Genomic DNA, 20,850 nt, shown 5'->3' on the forward strand with positions numbered 1-20,850 from the left:
TTAACTACTGTTGTCATCAAACCTAACCACAGGGCGATCTAGATTTGGAAGACTTTTTTGCATTTGATCAATGGTAATTTTTTGCCAATGATAACAATGTGGTCTTAAGCTGGTTTTAGATAAGCTCACTACATTTACATCACTGCAGGCTGGACTAATTTCTAAATCCTTAGACGTCCTCATTGCAACCATATGGCATTGCAGTACCTTATTTCTTTAAAACGAAGACAAGTTATCTTAAATTGATTGTTGCTCCTTTACGAGTCCTAAAACAATATTTACCGTTTCCAAAAAATACTTCAATAATGAATATAAAATAAAAAGCTGTGACATTTAAACCTTGCTATTCGAAAAAAAACCGGACAACTCAATTGCAAAAAACAAAAGTATATAAAAAGACAAACAATTCAATTCATGGAAGAGTTAAAAAAAAAATGAGCAATACGAACACCACCGAAACTGTTTATGATATCAGGTGCTCCTACGGGATCGGAAAAAAAAGCTGGTTCCAGAATAGTTCAAGAAAGCTAATCAGTAGAACCAAAATTAACATTCGCATATTCACCATTTACTTAAGAATGCCAACATTGCTATCCTTGTCGTTGTTAAAAACACAAAACGCTTGTAGTGTTACCATTAATGAGTTTTAGAGCGAATCTTATGGGTGGGTTTTTTTTCAGAACTTATATGCTTTCAGAAGAAAGGTTTTGTAAACAGTTACTATGAAATTTCCATATATTTGAAAAAAAGCTTATCCATGACTTTTTCTGTTGTCTGCCTTCTAGAAGGAAGATAGAAAACGGAATGGCTTACAACTTGAAAACGATCTTTCTAGTCGATCAAAAAAGGTTGACAATATTTTCTTGATGTGAATAAGTTTCATATTCGCAGAAATCACATCGGGCCACCAGGAGTATGTATTACTAAGTTTAAATGCACACGTTTTCGAACATACCGCAGTAATTCTTTCAATATTTGAAAAACATATTTTTATTAATGGTATTGACTTTGCTTATATTTTTAGGAATCATTTCAATGTCATTAATATGAATGATTTATTTAACAGCGTTCCTATTACAAATATTGGTTCATTCTTGAAGGAAGGGATACAGTATAAAATATGAAAATGTTGTATAAGTTTAAAATGATTTTAATTTTTTATCTTTATAGTGTTGAATTTTATTTGTAAATAAACAAATATATTTCAATCGGTTGATTTATCGTTGATTTATGTGAATTAGAATGAAATGGTTTTCTTCTGAATTGTCTGCCCATAGATGGCGTTTAGGTTAAGCCTTTTGTGTGATTTGGTGGGTAAATCATTCGGCACGACAGGGTCTACTCCATAGGTCACGTTAATTTGTACATCCATGCTATTTGATATTTTGTATCATGCATTAAAAGATTGATTGATGTACAAATCATTGTCCTTATTGAAATATATATATGATGACATTTCGATTTTAATCGTAATTTTTATATGATAAATTTAATAAATGGTTGTTTATTAAACCAGCCCTCGGCTCTGTCGTGTGGTATAGCACTTTACTCTTTTTTGTTATTTATTAGTATGTGATTATTATCAGTGGTTGTGATTTATGGGTGTTAACAGAAGAAGAATTTTCTTCAATTATAGTTTATTAAAGGACCTTTTGTCTGAATTTAAAAATATACTGTAAATTGTAAATATATTTGAATAAGCTCTTGCCGCGATATAGCTTTTTTGTGCTCATGCAGTCTAAAGCAAACACCAATCAGCTAATCAATCAATATTTGAAATTCCTCTAAAAGTAGATTTTGGTAATAAAAGAATTTTTTTATGTTCCATCCGTTGTGTTGTACCAAACAATGATTTGTATCGATTCACGTAAAAAAACAAATGTATTACCTGAAACAATTGCGAATACTTCACTAGCACCTATCAATGTAAACTGGGGAATTTGAGCACATACGGAAACTGACGACGCAGTGTAGGTATGGTTCAAAATTGTTTGGTGAACAGAAAGATCGTCTTTACGATATCTTTCAATAACACCTGCTGCTACTACCGATAATACTGCAAATGTCATTCCTAAACCTGAAATTAAATAGTTCGTCAACTATAAATTTATGCAAATGTTAGATTTATTTATGTTTTAGTGGCTACAAATGTGTCATATTCCCTCATAAAGAACGATTAACCCCATTTAACATAAATCATTAACCTAAATGGCAGATGGTATGCTTTGTTTTTGCCCCTTTGTGATGATTTCCATCCATTGTATGTCAATACTATCTTTCAAAAGTTTGTATAGAGAGTTCCTTGCAATGACTTACAGTTTTGGTTTATCAATCGCAGCAAACACTGCCTGTTTAAGCTTGATCCAATTGATTAAATCCATTTACTTAAAAAAAAAAAGCCTGTACATAGTCAAGACAGTTGTTTTGCAGCCCTTTTGGTCAAACATTCAGGCGTTTTTATGGAATTCCAATTTTCGAATTTACCTTGAAGGTCTTATTGTTGTAAATATTTTTTTATTCTACAAACTTAATTTGAAATTATAATGAAAAATTAAATGCGATTACGACAAAAGTTATTACCCATTCTCTGTAAAAGTGATGGTGGTCGATTTATCCTTTTCAGAAGAGGATATATGAAGATTTCCATTAAAGGTACCAATATTAAAATGGTGATGTTGTCAAAACTTCTAAGAACTGCAACAGGAACTTTTTTCGACAATATACGGATATCAAGTCTTTCACTTTGTAGAAAAAAAGTTGAATATATCTGAGAACATATTAAAAAACATGATGAAAACATTTGAGGCCTTTTATAGCTGACAATGCGGTATGGGCTTTGCTCATTGCTAAAGGCCGTACGGTGACCTAAACTTGTTAATTTCTGTGTCATTGTTCTCGTGTGAAGAGTTGTCAAAATTGGCAATCATGCCACGTCTTCTTTTTTATAATTAAAGTATACTATTAGAAACATTTTCGTTTTTTCTTAAAATTTCAAAAAGTGGAGGTCTGTCATTGTTAATTTACAGTCAGTAAAGAATTATATTGCTGATCATGAGGAACACAAAAGTGAAAGATAGATGGAAATTATTGATGACAGCTTCGGGGTAGAAATCTGGGAAAAAGTAAAATTACAAAAATACTGAACTCTGAGGAAAATTCAATCAAAAAGTCCCTAATCACATGGCAAAATCAAATGACAAAATACATCAAACGAATGGACAACAACTGTCATATTCCTGACTTGGTACAGGCATTTTCAAATGTAGAAAATGGTGGATTGAACCTGAGTACCAGACAACAATCAATAAACTAAGTATAGGATTACAAGAGATCCGCTTTCAATAGTGATTTTTTATGTTTAATTGCATCCTATACATTGTACTATAAAAATAAAACAAAAAAAATAGTGAACAACGCCAATCCCTAATTCGATTATTTTCAATATCTTGATGCAATTGTTTTTATATTCATTGGTTATACTAAAATATTTTCAACCATATTAGAAAAATAATTTATCACGACTGCTATGTTTGTTTCTGTGTAATCGATTATCTAGATTTTGGACATCAGTAAACTTATTGGAGTGTTATAGCGTTAACCGAAGTACATTTTGTATCAAGCGCAGAAGCGATTCATTCTAACAATATACGCACGGTCAACGCTTTTACAACCCTATAGAATTACCAAAAGAAGTATTCAATACTTATAATGATATTTTTAGAGGACCATGAAAACACGATCTTTATCAAGTTTTTCTTTTATTTATCTGTTAATTTTATTGTGGAAGCTCGTTTCATCATAAATGTTACATTTCATTTGGGAATGAAGGTTGATTTCAGAATGTGGCGAGATTGCTGTTGGCCAATTGAAATTACGTATTGTAAAGTCATTATGCAGACATTCATTTGTAAGATTCTTTATTTTTAGGTACACTAACTTTCTATTACCACTGTTTTTTTTGGGTTTGGTATTTATTTTATAAAATCTGGATACATATTAATGATTAAAAATAAATAGAAAATCAAAGACTATGCAAAACGGACATCACCACCAAGAAATGCGGTTAATCTCACGTGCTCCGAGAGATTCGGCAGATCCTGCTCCACTAGTGGCACCGGTAATGGTGTTTTCGGTAAGAATTAATTCGGTGATGTCACATTTAAGGAAAAGAGGACAATTTATGGTTACGACAGTTTGTCATCATATACAGCCCTTGGATGGTGTAAATTTCCAAAAACAACGTGTATGGTGAAATTGTGTATACCATAATGTGCAATGGTAGAAGGTGCATGCTGCTATGGTGTATAGTATAAGGGGAATGATGTTATGGCGTACGAGAAATTTTAGTTTTGTACATTAATTTACAATATTGTGATCAGAATTCGTTTCTTTAAATAAGTAAATAATTTTCTTGTCGCACGCTTTCTTTGAAATTAAATTGCATTATGGGAAATTTTGGATGGTGTAGATGGAATTTGTAAGGTGAATGTGCAAAGGTATTACGTGAATGGTGTAATGGCACAGGGTGTATGGTTTATTAATGTAATGTTAATTGTCTTAATGTTGTATGTTGTTAGTTGAAAGTTTACACCATCCAAGGACTGTAAAAGTGCGTTTTTACAAATGTACATATATAAATATTTTATATATGTATTTAAGAAGTTAGACTGTAAAGTACCTGAGCATATATTCCAAAATATACAACTACGAATCCAAATATCGGTAAGAGTTTACAAAATGTGCGAACACGGTTAACAGAAACGTCACAATAGTGTCTTCCTTGATTTTCATTCGAAACTTGACCAATGCCTCTACATTTGCTAGCCCAACAAATTCCAAAAATTTCTTTAATCGGACTACCTGTAATATAAAAAGAAACTCCAATCAATTGGTTCTTAAAGAGATTTTTTAGTATGAATTGAACTTTACAATTTTGAACCTTCGGTTCAGTAGCTTCGATTGAAGCAGCAGGAATATATTAAGGACAACATCATAGAAATCGCAAGTCTTGAAATATCGGCTCAACTCGGATATAACTATTCGAAATTGAAGAGGTTCAAAATCGGAATGAAATTCCTCACTTTTAAACTAATATTAATGCTGAAATCTAGTTCAGATCGCAACGATATTTTCATTCAAAACTTCAAAAAATTCAGTTACACGACAAAACCTTTATAGTGAAACGTATGGTTAATGCCAGATTCTTTGTATATTTTATACCAAGCTTTTAACAACTAGGAAAGAGTAATTAAACGTATGTTTCAGTATGTGATTTGGAACATCATTATTTTATATTCACATTCGAAACAAGACCAAAATAAAATTTCTGCACATGTTTATTCTGGACATTTTACAAGATCGACTTTCCTAAACACATCAATATAAGAGGTGTTAGCGTGGTTTGTTGTAAGCATTCTGAGCATTCTGTGACCATACAAGCGATTTAATTCTCCAATTTTTAATGACCTTTCATGTATCTTTAGTAGGTCAACATATCGAACCGAAAAGAGACCGGATTGAGATCGCTTCTCGACCTTGTACAAAGCAGCGTCTATATTTATATCACAATAATTTGTATCCTCCCGATAGTATGTGATTTGCAACTGGACGTTAGGCGCCAATATATGAGTATAACCATCATCTGTTTTCTTAAAATTGTCTTCAAAGTTTTAAGGGGATGCTTTAAAAATATGGATACAAGAAAAAAAAACTGCATTTACCTTCTTCTTGAGACGTTGTATATCTATTTTTACCAATCCGAAAAATTATCTGTCCCACTATCATAACTACCACTGCTAAAAGGTAACCATAATCAAAATGGCCTACGTTCTGTTGAACATATGCTACTACTGTATTAGCTATTACTGCACCAAAGTTAATAAACCAATAAAACCTAAATCAAAATGAAAATGTGTTTTTATGAAATTTCTAGTGAAAACTTTTAAGCTTAATGTTTTAATACATGGTATTTTTCTTTTAAAAACTTTGTCCGTATGTTTTATTCAATACACTTTTAAAAGTTCTAGAATTGATTGCATTGTAATGGAATAATCATGACTCTCTGAATATGATTCAACGATTAACATTAATCGGTTAATGAGGAGTTTGCGGAAATCACAAAACCCAACTGTTTATGCTAAGGAAAATCTAGAGATTAATACTGATTAATTCTAAGCTGGAATTAGCACACAATTCAGTGTACTATTAACATTATAACCGCTTTTGTACGTATTTTGGTTTCTTTTCAAAGCTTAATCACTAAATAAGCTATATTATGAAGTTTCAATATCAATATTAGTACTTACCAGCTAAAAAAAGACTGTACTGCTAGTTTACCCAAACATTCTACCTGCTGAGCGCCTAATGGCCCAATGTTAGATTTTATACCTCCGGATCCTATTGTTATGAGAACAAGTGAGCTGTAAAAAAGCGCTCGTTTGGAATCCTAAAAATCATTAAAAAAAAACATTAATTACAATGATGCTGACATGACATATTATTTATTTGTTCTACCCCAAGGCATAGTTAGCCTTAACGATTCTTGTTGAGAGGGGTGATTGCTTTGCAACTTTGTAACTTGATATAATATAAATACTGATTAGTGTTATATAGGCATGGTTACTAGTGTAACGGCGAGATATTTACATAATATTACCATAAACACCTCTCATATCGTGAATTTTTAAATATTCCGTGTGAAATAATTACTGTTATTGAAATATCGTATGGAGAACACAGTAGAAAATTAAGAATAAGTTATATACATACAGAAAATTTACAAAAATAGATAAAACATAAAAAAAAAAATTTGAAAAATAGGGGTCCATACTCCTAGTCTGTAAATTTTGTGCTTAACTCACAATATGACTGAAATCATGAACAGTATATGGATGGTAGGAAGTTGCGATGTTTTAACTTTTTAATACTTTTACATATTATGTTAAAAAAGAATATGATATAGACTTTCAATATACTTCCAATGATAACACGAATAAAATTATCAAGAATATGAAACCAACAAAACTTATCGCCCTTAAATCCCTATTTTTCACCTAGTTGAAAATAAGTTTTAATTTCAGGAATTTTTTTTATTGAAAACAAGATGTAATAGATATGAAATTGGCATAACTTTGCCTCCTCTTAAAGCCTATAGTTTAATTTTTTTGATTATGTGGCATGCTTTTGCATCACTTTCGCTCGTCCTTCCGTTATTCCCGTCTGTACCAGAGTAAGATAGTTTATAGTGACGTCGTAACTTGAACTTCTCTAGCTAATTGGTATTCGATTTATTGTTTTGCACGATATGTTGATTATATTTTTATAGATCAACATCTTAATCGTTTCATCTCAGTTTTTCATTGTTAAAAAATATATTATGACGACAATATGCAAACGTATTCTACCATCATTATTTTCCCACTCTCTATAGTTAAGTTTTAAATATGAAAGTGTAACTGTAGGAAGTGTATAAATATCGTATCACACTCGATTCAATTGTAGATTTTTATTTTTTATGATGTGAATTTTTATAGTTATATACCAAATTACTGTTTTAACATTGTTTTCGGGATTCACCAAACATAAACATTTAGTAGCGTAAAATTATTATATTCTCTGGCTAAAGGTTTTAGTAAAGGTAATAAATGATGAAGATGACTGTGGTCACATCCACTTAAAACTTATTACAAACGCCTATTGCAGGGTTACGCGTTAAAACGATCTCCAAATTACGATTTTGACCATAATTTTTCGTTTGATGATGCAAGCAGGACATGGTTTCCGATCGACACATATTCTTGTGTATAACTCACCTTATAGTGATGCTGATCGCCATAAAATGATTTATAGTTTATAGATGAGGCAAACAGTAGAATGAGACCTGTAAATACAGAACTTATGTGTTAATATTTTCATTTTTTACAAAACAGTTCAACTGGTAAATCTCAAAAACGCATAATGAATTTAAATCCTGGTATCTATAATAAGTTTATTTGTACATCTACATTTTAAAATTTCTTCTTTTTATTGGCACACGTTAAGAAAACTATACTGTATAACACATATTCGTCATTTGCTGTAGTTATTCATCACAATGTGTTTATTTGATTAGGGATTGTTTGAAATATTGACAGATCCTTGAAAGTCATTCACAACTGGTATACACGTCTTCCTCCTATTCCCACTTTTTAAAAATACTATTCCTTCTATTCCCACTTGCAAATAACAAAAGATGTTTTGATAAATAATTTGTTTTTATAACAATCAGAGTTAATTAGAATTTCACCTAAGATTTACCTGTATTTTTTTTAAAGCATAACATATTTGGTACACTGTTTAGGTATAATACCTTGTTTATTTGTAAAATGTTTCTTTTTTCATCAAATTGATACTTAAAAATAGAGAAAAATTATGATAAATAGATTGGAGTTAGATTTATTTTTAAACTTTTGAATTTGTACTTAAAAATGAAGAAAAATTATGATAGATTGGAGTCAGATTTATTTTTAAATCTTTGAATTTGTAACTTTAAAAAATTGTCTGCTTTACTAATAAATCATGATATGAATAATATTATAACCAAGTATAATCTTATATGTAAAATTGAGAAAGGAAATGGTGAATATGTCAAAGCGACAACCACCCGACCATAGAGCAAACAACAGCCAAAGGCAACCAATGGGTCTTCAATGTAGCGAGAATTCCCGCACCGGTAGGTGTCCTTCAGCTGGCCCCTAAAATATGCATAATAGTACAGTGATAATGGACGTCATACTAAACTCCGAATTATACACAAGAAACTAAAATTTAAAATCATACAAGACTAACAAAGGCCAGAGGCTCCTGACTTGGGACAGGCGCAAAATTGCGGCGGGGTTAAACATGTTTATGAGATCTCAACCCTCCCCCTATACCTCTAGCCAATGAAGAAAAGTAAAAGAATAACAATACGCACATTAAAATTCAGTTCAAGAGAAGTCCGAGTCTGATGTCAAAAGATGTAACAAAAGAAAATAAATAAAATGACAATAATACATAAATAACAACAGACTACTAGCAGTTAACTGACATGCCAGCTCCAGACCTCAATTAAACTGATTGAAAGATTATGTCTTCATCATATGAATATCAGGTACAATCCCTCCCGTTAGGGGTTTAGTATCATACTATCATAAAATATATGAGAAGAACATAACCCGTGTCATGCCAACAACTGTTTTTTTAGAAATAAATGTGTTTAGTTCCGATGCAAAGACCCTATCAGTGAATCAATGTTAAAGCCAAAATATGCAATCTTTAATGACCTGACAACAGTATCGTAACTATATCCCCTTTTAATAAGTCTATTTAAAGGTTTTGTTAGTTTCTGAGGAGAATACTGACATTTTTGTGCTTTATAAAGAATATTTCCATAAAATTTTGGATGTGAAATACCTGAACGTATAAGATGTCTGCATGTTGAGTTATATTTACGAATTATTTCCTTATACCGGTGATAAAATTTAGTAAATGTTTTGACCAGTTTGTGATATCGAAAACCCTGGTGTAATAATTTTTCAGTAATACATAAATTTCTCTCGCTAAAATCTAATACATTGTTACATACACGAGCGAATCGTACAAGTTGAGATATATAAACACCATAAGATGGTGACAAGGGAATGTCACCATCTAAAAATGGATAATTAACAATAGGAAATGAAAAATCATCTCTTTTATCATAAATTTTTGTATTAAGCTTCCCGTTTATGATATAGATATCAAGATCGAGGAAAGGGCAGTGGTCATTGTTATCATTAGCTTTATTTAAAGTAAGTTCTACAGGATAAATTTCTTTAGTATACATACTGAAGTCGTCATTATTTAGAGCCAATATATTATCCAAATATCTAAAAGTATTGTTAAATTTTTGTATCAAATGTTGTTTTGATGGGTCTTTGCTAATTTTAGTCATAAATTGTAACTCATAACAATACAAAAACAGGTCCGCAATAAGTGGTGCACAGTTAGTCCCCATTGGAATTCCAATAACTTGACGATATACGGAATCTCCAAAGCGAACAAAAATGTTATCAAGTAAAAATTCAAGTGCATAAATAGTAGCAAAGCATGTCCAATTGACATAGTTCTTTTGTTTATTGCTACTAAAAAATGATCTAAAAGAGTTTGAACATATGTACTCGCATTCCGACTTTTTAAATGCCCAGTTAATTAGGGATGTGAATTTTTTCTTAATAAGAATATGAGGCAAAGTGGTATATAGGGTAGAAAAATCAAAACTTTGAACAGATTCAAAATCACCAATATATGCATGCAATTTATCAAGTACTTCCAACGAGTTTTTGACACTCCAAAAGTAATTAATTCCACTATTTTCAAAGGCCTTATTTGAACAATTTATTATCAGGTTTTTTATTGTACCAAGTGTACTAGTAAGTAAAACAGACAATTTAGTAGTTGAACAATGGCTGGAAGATGAAATAAATCTATATTTGTAAGGTTTTTTGTGCAGCTTCGGAAGCCAGTACATAGTTGGGACTTTCATTGTGTTTGGTTCTGCTTGTAAAGAAGTAGTTAAAAGTTTATGTTTGTTACAGATGTCGTTTTCTGAAAATGAAGTCAGTTGGAATGTTGGTGAATTCGTGATTTCCTTTTGCAGAACCTCTATATAAAATTTACGTCAAACAATAATGATATTATTAGCAGCTTTATCAGCCGGGACAAAAACAAATTCCTTGGCTAGTTCTGTTAGTTTATTTTTGATACGCGAAATAGGGTTTTTATAGTTTTTGTTGAGGGTAAAATGTTCTTTAAAATGTTGTATTCGAATATCAACTATCTTCATTACTGAATTAAAAAAAGAGTCCAAAGATTTTTTGTCAGCTTTTTCCCGTTTTACCCATTTCAAACAGTAGGCGCGGAGTGAGTCGTTGATGATATTACGACACTCATTCCAGTTAATAGTTGACGGGGGACGATATTTAGGTCCTTTACTGAGGAATGATTTTAACTCTCGGTCGCGAACGATGTTAGGGTCTCCTGTTATAACATGGGAAATTGGTCCATAGGTGTATTCTGAATTACTGCAATTACACGACATAGGTGTATTTTCAGTGATATTTACATCTTTACACAATTGGCTATAATTAAACACATATTTTCGGGTAGATTTCTTGTAAATATAACAAATGAGAGGGAGTTCAGTATTATCAAAATATCCAGGAATTTGGTCTTTAACAGAATGGTCGTTAAAAATACCGGCAATATTTACAAAATCAAAACCTTTATTGACATACTTTATTTTAGTAAAAAATTTTTTATGATCTTCAGGGCGATCAATTTTTGGAAACAGTTTAGAATAACAATATGCCATTATAATTTGGACAATTTCATACTTAGGACTGTAATATGAAATTGTGTTGCAATCCTCTAAAATTTTATTTAATTTATTTATAGGTAAAGAACAAAGCTTGGTTAACAGATAATGTCTGCCGTTGTTTTTTGAAATGGAAATTAGGTCCGAAATATTTGTATGGTTGGTCCGAAATTTTCTTTGATTGCGATTTTTTCTGCGTCCATGAGAACGATTTTTACGAACAGTTTTAGAAACTATATCCAAAATGTTAACAGAATCGGTTCTTGATATATTGCCAATTCCCATGATATTATCATTAAGACCGAGAGGGTAGACTGTCTGTAATTTTTTAATCCAATTTAATTCATTTATTTTTCGTGATCGTACAAACTTGGAATGAGATTCACCAGGCTGCTTATTTACTCCTTCTAAAGGTTGAACTGTTAAATATTTAATAGGATGACTGTGCTTCTTAAGATGTTGATAAATGATACTTTTGAATTTATTGGGTCTTTTAAAACGATACAGGTGTTCTTGCGTGCGTTTAGATAAATATCGCCCAGTTTCTCCTACGTACTGAATACCGCATCCCGGTTTGTTTCATGTGAGTAAATAAATAATACTGTTTGTTTTTCAAGTAATATCAGTTTCAAAATTTAGAGAAAATGTGCGACCATTAAATGTGGACCTTACTGTATTGTTGGTGGAAAGACGGGGACACGTAAGTCATTTTTTGGCATGACACTTATCGATAGAAGGGTAACCACGATTTTTATTGTTAAAAACGTTAGCTATGGTAGTATTTTTAGATAAGCGATTCTGAAGATTGAGACGTGTAGATACCCTTTGAACGAGTTTAGTATTTAATATTTTTCCATTTCTAAGCTTCATATTTGTTTTTTGGTATGTAGATTTATTACAAAGGAGCAAAGACTGGCGTCCAGAATATGAACCATCACACAGTAGATTAAATTGTGTAAAAATGATAAAACTGTTCGGCTCAAGACGTCAAATGCTTATTGTCATAAGTTACCCGACAAATTTAACAAAAGATAGGGTATATCAAGGTAGCGACTGACGTCTGACTAAATAGATGAATGGGGCTGAATATTAAAATACTACTTTTTGATAGATATTCCTAAAGTAATGAACATAGAGAAGTTCTCGCTCGGACACACACTCCATAATCTAGTATAATATAAGAGCATAAACCTTAAGCACGGGGAGGCACTCTACTGTCTCCACACGGCACTAAAGACAAACTCTGTAAAAAATAAAATTGAGAAAGGAAATGGTGAATATGTCAAAGCGACAACCACCCGACCATAGAGCAAACAACAGCCGAAGGCAACCAATGGGTCTTCAATGTAGCGAGAATTCCCGCACCGGTAGGTGTCCTTCAGCTGGCCCCTAAAATATGCATAATAGTACAGTGATAATGGACGTCATACTAAACTCCGAATTATACACAAGAAACTAAAATTTAAAATCATACAAGACTAACAAAGGCCAGAGGCTCCTGACTTGGGACAGGCGCAAAATTGCGGCGGGGTTAAACATGTTTATGAGATCTCAACCCTCCCCCTATACCTCTAGCCAATGAAGAAAAGTAAAAGAATAACAATACGCACATTAAAATTCAGTTCAAGAGAAGTCCGAGTCTGATGTCAAAAGATGTAACAAAAGAAAATAAATAAAATGACAATAATACATAAATAACAACAGACTACTAGCAGTTAACTGACATGCAAGCTCCAGACCTCAATTATATATCTTTATTCTCACAAACCAAATTACAGAAAGGTATAGAGATAAATTAAATTATACATATTTCAATACAATTACATAAATAAATAATGTATGAAAGTAGATAGAGGCATTCACAATTGTTCACCCAGAAAAGTTCAATTTGTTATTGATCTCCTTAATAAGTTTACAAAGTTCGTTCAGTTCTGTACATTTTGGGGAATTCATGATCATTAAGTCATAAAACTTCAATGTGTTTGTTCTATTTCTATAATAATAATTGTAAAATGCAATACATTGTTTTCTACAATTATCGAAAGCTGAACAATTAAAAATGTAATGGTATTCATCACCAATGGCATCTGAATTACACAATACACATTTTCTGTTTTCTCTTTCTATGTTTTGCCATCTTCCAGTTTCTATTGGAGATTTCATGTTCAAAGTTCCAAATTTAAGAAATAAGGATTTCTGCCGGTCATCCAAAATAAATATTTCTCAAACTCCAAAGTAACTTTATATAAACGATAATTTCATGCTTTTGGTGATTCCTGTTGGCTTAAGATGTGGAATAAAAGTATACTTTAAAATATGATTACTTAGACCAATAATCATAAGATATAAAATAATGGGTGAAAACTGTTAACTTTACTTCATTATTTATCTTGTTTAAAAAAAAACCACCAGAATTTAAACAGATGCAAAAATAACTTATTACCTGTTCTAATAAAAAAAAACTGGTCAATTAACAGTTGATTAAAAAATGTTTGTACAGTATAATCCTTTGTTTGCACAAGTTTTCCTTCTATTCCCACATGAAATTTTACCTTTTCTTACCAGATTTATAAAAAGTGGGAATAGAGGGAATGAACCACAAATGTTGCGATTTTTACATTGATATATCATACACCCTAAAACCACAAGCAAGGTTGATCATAGATGCATCAGTTTCTTATAAGACATTTTCTAATACTATTCGAAACCGACGCTTACATCTATGCCTGAGACTACAGGTAACCTTTTTGAAAAGGGATAATCTCAATGTGTACAAATACCACAGCGTTTTTGTTTAAAAAAAAAGCTTCTTTACATTTTTGATGTTGTTTAAAACTTTTGTTTTCAAATGATTTGCACTTTATTAGTTCTTTATGATAGCTGCTAATTGATTGATATCAAAATAAAAGGTGAGGGGACTTTGTGTATATTAATGTCATGTCGGGAACTATATAACTTGATATGCAATACACGTTAATGTTGTTTTTCTGTTGTGTCGTTGTTCTCCTCTTATTATTCATGCGTTTCCCTCAGTTTTAGTTAGTAACCCGGATTTGTTTTTTTCTCAGTTGATTTATGATTTTCGAACAGCGGTATACAACTGTTGCCTTTATTTGCTCATTTTTGAAGCCTTGAACTGTATAGTTGTTAACAAGTACGTAAATTAGTCTCTGTTTTATAATCACCTCATTGCCAATCTCACTACATCTTTTTTGTTTTTTTGTATAAGTAAAGTATTTTATGAAACTAAGGTATTTTCAATGGTGTACATATTTAACATTTTTATCTTTCATTAGTACGAAATGCTTGAAATACATTAAACTTGCCTAAAATATAGATAAATCCAGATCCTAGAATTGTTTTATACTTCCCTGAATGGACATCTGCAATATATCCTCCAAATGTAGGGACAAGAAATACAGAACCTGAATAACAAACAAAAATAATTCATTTAATTTCTAAGAATGAAAAAGACTGGTCTATACATTTCCATAAGCAGTTTTTAAAACTTGTTACTCTTTATTCTATAGAAGAGTCTCTATAGGAAAGCATAAAAACAACAAAATGGAACAAATTGAATGTTTAAATTTCAGTCCAACAATTTCCTGTGGTATCGAGTATAATTGATGTATTCGCCGTTCGTACGTAACCCTTCTTTAAAATCCGTCCACATTTTAAGTCTGTTCAAAGACATGCTATCTTAACAATATCATGTTCGTAACTGTTTGTTAAATATCTGTTTTACATATATATAAGTGCTTTATAAAAACAACTGCAAATAGAAGTTGTCTAAGAGCAAATTTACTTTGCATTTCAGCCTAACATTAATGTTTTGAATATAACGAACGACGCTACAAAGTCATGTGATATTTTGTACTCGATTTTTTTCAAAATTTTGTTAGATGATATAACCTTAGGTATTTTTTTAAATTTTGTTAGATGATATAAAACGTATGTATTTTCAAAATTTCGTTAGATGACATAAAACTTGTAAAAACTAGTTTTAATGGCTACTAAATCGATATTTGTAATCATTTTACTGTCTGGTGGTCAGAAAAGAACATTTTTATCCTGCTTTAGTAAAGTAATTGCATATGTGATGATATCTTAAAAACTTGTTGCGTTCCGTTTTTACAGTTCATATAAGAAATCACAGTAACTCGATCTTCTGTGTCAACAACTTCTAAAGATTATGGCTACTTTTTGTGCCCAGTCTGAGGATTTACACGTTGACCGAACGAACTCTTACAACACATCAGCATATGTTTCTTCATGTGCAATTCAAATAGTTAACTTCCATTTCATATATAATTACATTAATTTGGTTTTTGTAACGATACTAAAGCAACAGTAGTTAATCAATATTTAATTCTCATGAATTCCTTAAGAATACACAAGCAAGGTAAACAAATAATAATCATAAGGTAATCAAATGAACTCCAACAAAAAACGAGACCGGGTGCGTCTGCTACAGTATGTGCTTTATCCACCACGCAAATCCAAACTCATTCATGGGCTTTGCTCATTGTTGAAGGCCATAAGGTGACCTATAGTTATCAATTTCTGTGTCATTTCGGTCTCATGTGGAGAGTTGTCTCATTGGCAATCATACCACATCTTCTTTTTTGTATATATGTCAATACCGGTATATAATTATAGGATCTGGATATACAGACCAGCCAATTATTCTGGTATCTAAAGATCTAAGACCAGTCTAAATTAGCCTGAGTTTACTGACACCTTGGAGTAAGTCAAATTATATTATTCTGATACTGGTATTGGAATTTCAACCATTATGAAATATTCAATTGATTGTACTGCTGGTAGACTATCAGTCCCCGAGAGTTTCATTAGCTCAGTAGTCAGTACTTCGTGGGTTTTTTTCTAATTTTTTAACATCATGCATGCACGTCTAAAAGACGACTACCAGCAGTCTATTAAACACTAAATAACTTCATAACGATTCATAATAACAGATATTATATCTATTAGTAGCTAGATCTACAATGGCTAAAATTTCAAAAGAGGAATATTCCTAGATGAATCATACATTAAGACAATATCAATTGGACACAGTTCCAGTTTTTGTTTGTTTTTTTATTTTTGTTAAGATAACACATTTATCTGTGAATTTTATCGATAATAATCATCAAAGGAAATTTCCCGAAGTCCTTATATAACTCATAAACCTAATACAAAATCGTTGTATGTCGTAGTATAGTGAGAGCAAGATAGATGTTGTTATCTTTTAATGCTTTTTGTTAGTATTAAATACCATTACTGTAGATTCATTTATTTTCGTGGATACCAATTTCCGTGGATTGATATCAACTTTCGTATTAGTGGACATTTCAATTCGTATGTTTGGTTTCTTTAGAAAATATGTAATTCGTTGAACATTTAAACTTGTGGTTCCACTGTACCCACGACATCCACGAAAAGTAGTATCCAATGAATATTAATGAATCCACCGTAGTATTTCATTACTCAAACGTTTATTAATTTATTGAAAAGAATGGAGTTCTCTTTTGAAATACAACATCTGGTAGGATAAGATAAAACCATCAATAGCAACACATAATTTTTCTCTTACACCAGTAATCAATGACATTTAAATGATACATTATTTTTGTTATGTATACATTCATAATTGACTTCGTTTACTGTCAGCAAGGAGGAAGTAAATGCATATAATGTATACCTTGTCTAAAGATTAAACTAACTTTATACCGTGCAAAGGTTTAAAGTAAAAAAAAATGATATTTTAATATCCATAGACACTAGACTTGGGCTTTCTTTGTTGTTCGTTATAAATGAACCAAATCATTCAGCCTTCAACACATTATGAAGTCACGAATACTAAAATACTACTACACCTGTAAATATGATGTTGATAACAGCAGCATGCGATGAGGATATGTCCAGTGACAATGTACAATATAATATCAGATTAGCTACAACACTGTAATACGCTAAACGTTTACACACAACAGTCAGTATGATACAAACTACAGCAATCCTATCTGGATCGGTTCTATATGTGTCATTTTGTTCAGAACTTTGTATTGTTGTTGTTGTACTTTCATGCTGTATTCTCTCAGAGTGCAGTAGTGGATCTGTCTCTTCCATTGGTCTATCTACTAAACTGTTATCTATTGTGCAGATTGAATTAATACCAAACAATGTTTGTCCATTTCGTGTTTACAAGTATTTAACTGTCTACCAGCAAAGTCCAACTATTTTAAACTGTTAAACAATCCAGGTATAATTTTTGTTTGCCATCATTATTTCTGTGTCAAAGCGTACAATACGGGTCATTAAAGGTTTAAAAGAAAAATGTTCAATGCACGCAACAAAATCTTGATAGAGCTTATTTTAACCTTGTTTTGTGTACCACGCCGACTCTAAACAAAGCTTATTTATTATTATTATTAATACTAATAATGTTATCGTTGTTTAGTCAAGCTTTTCGGTTATCTTATAAGACATGTGAAACTGATATAAAATTTGTTTTGTCATTTTTATTCAAATGTAACTTGAAACGAGTTAATATTAAATAGATGTTATCTTTTTTATAATTATATATAATTGATTATTGACATAGTTTGTTTTTTTTATAAATTAAACATTTGTTTTCTTCTCGATCGAAGAAATTTAAATTTCATCGTCTAAACCATGTCAAATTTGATGCAAAATTTGCTCGATCGGACCAAAATCCGGCGAAAAGCATGACTTTTGGCCAAGGCGGGGGCCAAATGTCTATGTAACCACCACTGACGGTTTTTGGTACATAATGAAATATTTTCGATATTTACGCCAGATGGCCGTTTAGATGTCACTAAGGAAAGACTGTGGTGCTCTTTAACAATTTCTGCGCAAATGGTGCTTTACTGAAATTGCTCCAAAGTTTCTACCGTGACCACCAGTGAACTTTTTTGACCTTTGGACAGCCATCAGAGTCGATATCGGATATGTTAAAGATCAAATGTATCGGTCTTGCTGATAGTTTCTTGCTTTTTGTACCCCGGGATGTGACTTAATATTAAATGGTCCATTTTGGTTGAATTTGTGGATGATTTGGGTTATTGTAGAGGCTACAACTTCAGTCTTTTCGTAATTGTATGCTGTGAAAGGCTTCATTGGATCATGCCCAAAACTGCATGTCGCTGTTTGTCAGAAAGTCCTGGCATTTACTCAAATGTTTTTTGCAGTTTCACAACAATAAGGGCGGGAAAATTCATGACATTAGCAAGGCTTTAAATGACAAAATCGTGAAAATGTTGCGTATGTTGAAAAGCGGTGAACTCGGTTTATGTCCGTTCAAAATAACTCTTACTTCGCATTTGTTCCAAAAATCACTCAACCGTAAAGTTGTCGACAATTGTCTTAAAAGTCATTTTCAACCAATTATACAAAGTTCAAATATAAATAAAATAAAAATTATAAGATTTTTTTGAAAAACAAAAGTGTTGCGTTTTCATTGGCACTCAGTATATTTATAAACACATACGCACATACATTTTATAAATAATTCTTTCCCATTGTGTATATTTCAATAAGATAGTTAACATTTTATTCTTTATTGTTACTTTACTTTCCTTTAAATGAATACGTGAATGTATTACATGCTTGCCATATGTAGTTATGAAGATTTCTGTAAAGATGTGATGAAAACCAATTCATCGATAGATAAAGTTTAAAGAAGGATAAAAAAAAACACCAAAGAGGACGCTTAACAACTCACATGGAACAGAAAAAAAACAAAGATACAAAAAGGACATTCAAATCCAAATAAGTCGAATAAGTATAATTTTAAAAGAACGAATTGGGAAAAAAGATTTAAGTCATATTAAACGAGTGACTGGTGAAAAATAAATTTTATCCAATTCTTGAACCAATGCATGTATGTATCATAAATAATCCGTTCGGTAAGTTTTCTATTTTACTTGATATCCGAAAACTAACAAATAAGTTAAATCTCATAAAACATAATTCATTTTTACAAATTGAACACAATAATCATCATTTAAAGTTATGAATGAAAACACTTGCATGTTATCACTAATGGTTTTTTCGTAAGCTTATGTACCTTTGCAAGAAATATGTCAACAATAGAGTAATAAGATATGCAATCAGTATCCTGCGTATTTGTTTCATTCCCATAGGGCAAAATCAGACAGTTGACGAGACCTTGTTGGATTCATATATTGAACAGCTGATATACATTGTGTGTTTTTTTCTAGTTACCTTCATGCACATGTATATACATATATAATTAAAATTACATCCAACACTACAATCTCTTCAGGATATATGCAACATGTTTAACATGTTTTGTGAAATTTGAAAAATGTGCACATGGTAAACTGTAATACAGCAACATTTAAATAGAACGACATTTGATAACGATCGTAGTTTTTAACATTAATTACTTCTTTTTTTAATCTTCGACTAAACCTTGTACTGCTATAAAACATCTGATTTATTTAATAACAATAATCCCGACCCCATAAATATTCAACTAGAAAAACAAAGACAATACTCCATATTGAATGTTGTGTACGGAATCGATTATAGCGACCGATTTATTTTTAAATCTTTCAAATTCACCAGTGCATATTCAAACTCTCAAATTTCTGACATTCTATTTATAGATTATTCATAAATTATATAACAATATAACAATAATTATCTTAATATGACTAGCTTTTTTTGCTTTGAGAATAAACCCATGATCTATATCCAATTTGTTTTTTGCAAATGCGTATATTGACTACTGCAGAATAATGAATTCTATCAAATTGGCAAGCATTAAATATACCCGTATTTAATTAACTTAAAACACTTCCATACTCTTAAATGATGCACATGTTGTTACTAATTCATTTATTATGATCGTAATGTGTTACATTTGGAAATTGACATATTTGACCTAGATACGACAATCGACCTCCCGCTGAAAAATCACAGTGCCAGTCGTTTGCTTCTTTACAAACAAACAAAAAGAGGTTCATGGAAGATTATGCACAATGGCTCTACGCTTATACACATCGGACATAGAAACTTCCTTAATTGTCCTAATAAGAATCGAAATAATTGATGCAAGCTATACTTTATTGTAGTTTTAACATGGGTAGGCATTATATTTGTGTTATTTTAGCCCCCACTATCGCTCGGGCAAAAATAATACAATGCCAACCCATGTTAAAACTACAATAAAGTATAGCTTACATTAAATTGTTTCTTAATTAACATTTAATGTACATGGATATACTTTGTTTTATGCTTTAATTGTAGTAAAGGTCTTGATATTTAGTAATTTTTTTAATCGCCCAGGTCGTTACCGGCGTTGTGAGACCTTTCATTGTTTTGTTCTTTTGAGTTCTTGTATCTTTTAGCAACAAAAATAAACAGTATGAAATTTAAAAAAGTAAGTACTGCAAATAAAAAGAATAAGTTTTCTGCCTTTCCATTGT

General features: G+C 31.2%; 1 long non-coding RNA gene across 1 annotated transcript; it reads right to left on the minus strand.

Annotated features, from left to right (window-relative positions):
* Positions 1–1,891: 1,891 nt before the first annotated feature.
* Positions 1,892–4,868, minus strand: LOC143045423 (uncharacterized). Its single transcript, XR_012968951.1, has 3 exons — positions 4,679–4,868; positions 2,581–2,767; positions 1,892–2,077 (listed from the first exon to the last, which is right to left on the minus strand). It is a non-coding gene; the product is annotated as an uncharacterized LOC143045423 (long non-coding RNA).
* Positions 4,869–20,850: the final 15,982 nt, after the last annotated feature.

The sequence above is a fragment of the Mytilus galloprovincialis genome, chromosome 9 (assembly GCF_965363235.1).
Source record: "Mytilus galloprovincialis chromosome 9, xbMytGall1.hap1.1, whole genome shotgun sequence".
Lineage (NCBI taxonomy): Eukaryota > Metazoa > Mollusca > Bivalvia > Mytilida > Mytilidae > Mytilus > Mytilus galloprovincialis.